Source organism: Tiliqua scincoides, chromosome 2 (genome assembly GCF_035046505.1).
Source record: "Tiliqua scincoides isolate rTilSci1 chromosome 2, rTilSci1.hap2, whole genome shotgun sequence".
Taxonomy (NCBI): domain Eukaryota; kingdom Metazoa; phylum Chordata; class Lepidosauria; order Squamata; family Scincidae; genus Tiliqua; species Tiliqua scincoides.
In genome coordinates this window covers 59,674,897-59,679,361 of record NC_089822.1, presented here as the reverse complement: position 1 = coordinate 59,679,361, position 4,465 = coordinate 59,674,897, and the positions used below count along the sequence as shown (strand labels likewise).

At 45.1% G+C, this 4,465-nt stretch overlaps 1 pseudogene; it reads right to left on the bottom strand.

Moving 5' to 3' along the window:
* Positions 1-4,014: 4,014 nt before the first annotated feature.
* LOC136642766 (5S ribosomal RNA) lies at positions 4,015-4,134 on the bottom strand (annotated as a pseudogene).
* Positions 4,135-4,465: the final 331 nt, after the last annotated feature.

Here is a 4,465-nt window from a genome sequence, read left to right as displayed (position 1 = left end):
GAAATCTGCCCCCCCTACTCACCAGAGGCTCACAGAGCCTCATGACAACACTATAAATTGTGCTTCCTGTTTGGGAGCCTCAGAGAGGTTTCTGCAGGGTCCTAGCAGCTGGTGCCTGGGGCTTTTGCCCCATCCAGGTCTATGGCAGGTATGTAACTGCATGGATCCCATCACCAAAGTTCTCTGTTGAGAGACCAGAGAGGTACAGACCCATGCCAGACATCTTGTCATCTGAGATGTAGTGCCCATCCTATACATGTTTACTCAGAAGTAAGCCCCATTATAGTCAATGGGGCTTACTCCCAGATAAGTGTGGATAGGATTGTAGATTGTAGCTCTGGCAGGAGCTTTAGTACTGGGGTTACTGTGCTATGACTGGCTGCGAAACATAGCCTGTATCCTATACTCTCTTGAAGGAAAGTGGACAGAGCAGGAGTGGTGGTGGAAGGTGCATATTTCTGCTGTTTTCCCCCCTTCTCCATTGTTGCTTATGGGGCTACTCCTATCTAGGCCAGCTCTGTCTTGGTGTAGTGTTTTTCCTGCATGGGGGGGGGGATGTCCATTTCTGAAGGGGATTAGGATATGGTGTACCTTGACTCATAATGAATTAATTATAATTAATAAATATTTATAAACCACTTTCCAACAAAATGCAGTTCATAAAGTGGTTTACGTAGCAAAAACAAATAAATAAATAGTTTAGCCTGCAATCCTATTCATACATTCCTGAGATTAAGCCCCACTGATTATCATGGGACTAAGTAGACATGAAAAGAATTGGGGTCTTATTCCTCCTGTGTCCCTCCCCTATCACACACCCATATCACACCCCAATGTTTTGGCTTCTCCACTGGCTTAGTTGCACTAGTGTGCGAGTGATGTCCAAGCTGCGTTGGTGCAGCATTTCCATCACAAACCAGGACTGGCTTTAAGCCAGTTGGACCAACTGCTCCTTGCGCCCAAGGGCCCCCCGCACTAGGGTGAAAATAAAAAATAAAATATTTTTACAATATTAAGTCATTTCACAGTCAGTGAAACAAGTGGTTTTGTATGTATTTACTTTACAAAGGTAATCTACACATTTTATTTGTTTACTTGTAGGCATACATGTATGCACATTAAAATGTGCTTAGATCCATTTGATCCATTAACTCACATGCACTTTTTAAGCATGCATTTTGATGGCTTTCCATTCTACCATAGAGTCTATAACAAATTTTCTACAGACCTTGGCTGTGAATCTGGGGTCTGGCAAAAAATGGTTCCGGTTGGGCTCTCTAGCTCCTAAGGCCGGCCCCATCTCAAACCATTTTTACTCTGCCTCTCCCCCCTCCCCCCGCAATGCAAGACAGCTTCCAATAAAACCATAACAAATACATCACCAAAACCAAGACCAGCAGCATAGAAACAGCAATCAGCCAGCAGCAATTCCTTTGTGGGGCTGCTGACCTACTTGTGCCAGACAGGGCCCTGTTGCTTTGCAGACTCCATGACAACAGTGAACTGACTGATGCAGTGTGTTGTCATGGACACCTGTCACTTGCCTGTCTGTTGGAGAACTTGCAAAGGACAAGAGCTCCCCTGGGATGGCATGACTGGCAACCCCACCTGTGTGTTTCTGTCAGATGCTGCTCCATCTCTGTAACCGTGCAACAAAAACTTTGCCCTGATCACATTTGTCACTTTGTTAGCAGATCCCTTCTCCACACCATCGTTGTTTCTTATTTCAGCTGGTCTCAGTGGGACTCTGCAGTGGAGGGAGGGTAGGAGGGCATCTCTGCTACCAGTGCTCAGTCTGTATCCTCCTCTCTCTCCGACTCCTTGGGCTCCTGCTGTAGGGCAAAGCTTCTGATAGGTCACAAGTCACTGTTCTCTGCTGCAAACAGTTGCAGGATAACAGGAGGGAAGCATGACAGCAACACTGGGTCTATTGTGTGACAGGTGCTGGCAGTGTGTGTGTTTGAGGGGGAGGGTCCAAATGGGCAGGCTGCTGCAAATAGGGGCCAAATATCACATGCAAGGCCAATTCTTGGTCCATGCAGTGCTCCTTCTGAGTAGGTTCTGTGTTAGTCTCCCAGCTTGCTGTGCCTCTTTGTGGTGCTGCAGGATGCTAAATGTTCCGTGAGGTCTGCTTCCATGTCTCCTGCTGTGGCTGAGTTGGTAGAGAGTGGCTTTGCAGACTGCCCAGTGTGGGTCCAAGTCCTATCTTTGTCTCTTCTATTGCCACTGCCATGGATGTTTGTGACCAGTCATGCAAAACAAGAGTGTGCTGTTGGTGATGGCAAGCCCCTTGGCTGGACTTGAACCTGCCTGTTCTGACTGCCAGTCTGCCTCTCTGTGCAGTTTGAGTACCAGTACACTAGCTAGTGCTGCTGGGGCTTCCCTTATAGGATTTATTATCTGGTTTTGCCGAATGCCTCCTAACCTCAAGCATGTGTTGTACCCCCTTTCCCTTTGTGCATGAGGGGAAGAATGATTCTACTTCTGATGCTGGCTTAGAAGAAGCCAGATTTGTCATGAGAGCTGAACGGAGAGGTCCTGGCTAATTCTAATCGAGCTTTGGTTATAATTCAAATACAGGATCATGGTTCATTTGAACCACTCCAGATGAACAGCTTATCCTGTGGAGGTAACTGCCATAGAATCACTTAAAGTGGGTAGTGTCACAGGGTGGGGCAAGTCCCTTTCCCTTTAAGATGGATTAGGTTGGGTGTTGGTTACCCAGGTGTAGTGCATTAATAACTTAAAGAATAAAACCTGGGCTTGGGTGCCTGAAAACACAAAGCAGGAGGAAGCGAGCTGGGGGTTAACAGTTTTGATAGTGGAAGAAATGCTGAGAGACCTGTAAGATTTTAGCCTCTTTTTAGATATGATCTTTCTTGTTTTTAAGCTACTGTAATTCATGTAGATATGTTTTCTTGGAGCAATTGAAGCTCCCTTAAAGCTTTAATAAAAATCTTTTATATGAAAATTGAGTGCAATGATTAACCAAGGACATGTATGTTAATAGGACCTGGGGCTTGGAGTAAGCTAAATAAAAAACATTGCTCTTGGAGGTTTGTGGAGGATGGTGTAGGTGGAGGAGGGTTAAACCCTGGTTGACTAGGGAATCTCCCCTGGTCCTTCCCTACCCCAAGGGTGATGTTATGAAGCACACTTGTTCATGTGTGTCAGCCCACATTTTTCTGATGCAAATGTTGGAACATTGCCAGTTTAGCACTGAGCTCTGAATCAGCCAGCAGTACTGTGACCAGGCATGCTTTCAAGACACATGGAATAAGTGCACACAGAGGAAATCTCTTGCATGAGAAGGGATCAAAGGTAACGACCAATGGCTCAATGTGGACTGGCAAGGGAAAAGGAGGGAGACAAGCTTAAAGGTAGCAAAATAGACATCTCCTATTGTGGGCATCATGATACAATAATGGGAAAGGGAAATTCCCAATGTGAATTAATTAACATTAATGTTAATTAATTAATTTAATTAATGTGAATTGTTAATTAATTAACATAATTAATTTATGTGCAACAATGTGCAGTTATCCCCCTTATACAAGCTTAATGTGTTTCATGAAAACAGCTCATAACCACAAAACTCATATACTATAATAAAAACAATTTCACATTGCACTGCCATCTAGTGGCTGCTTTAAAAATGTGTCTTCCAGCAATGTTTTACAATCAAAAATCTTGTCCAAGTGAAAAATATGCTCATATTTAAATGTACATTTAAATGTGTGTTTGTACATCTTAGGCCACAATTCTAACCAACTTTCCAGCACTGACATAAAGGCAATGCAACTCCAAGGTAAGGGAACAAATATTGCCTTACCTTGAGGAGGCCTCCGTGACTGCCCCCCCAGCTGCAGGATGCAGCATATGCCCCACTGGCACTGCTATCCCAGTGCTGGAAAGTTGGTTAGGATTGCGCCCTAATTATTACAAAATCTTGTAAACTGATTGCTCTTATAACATGGTGGTTGGTAACCTTCAGTCTCGAAAGACCATGGTATAAGCCTACAGCACCCGATATTCCCAGGTGGTCTCCCATCCAAGTACTAACCAGGCCTGACCCTGCTTAGCTTCCAAGATCAGACAAGATCGGGCATGTGCAAGGTAACAATTGCTGTCAAGGGATATCCCTTGTCTTATATCAAGGGATAACTATATTCAGCAATCATTCATTCAGCTAAGGGAAATCTGGAAAGTTTCTCAGGGAGAACAGGAAGGAAAGAAAGATCCACTTCTTTCACTAGAATTGGACTGACAGCCCATTGGGAGCATTCTGATGGTGGGGAGTGCTTCATGGCCGTTGCAAATGGCCTGCCGGCAGTGTGTGCAACCATGTGCTACTGGTCCACTGGTGGCAAGGCCTGCCAATGAAGAAATGTTGGTGGGGGAGGCAGGACGGGATGAGGTAGGGGAGGGTGGAATGAAGACAGAATGGGGGCAGGGTGGATCAGGT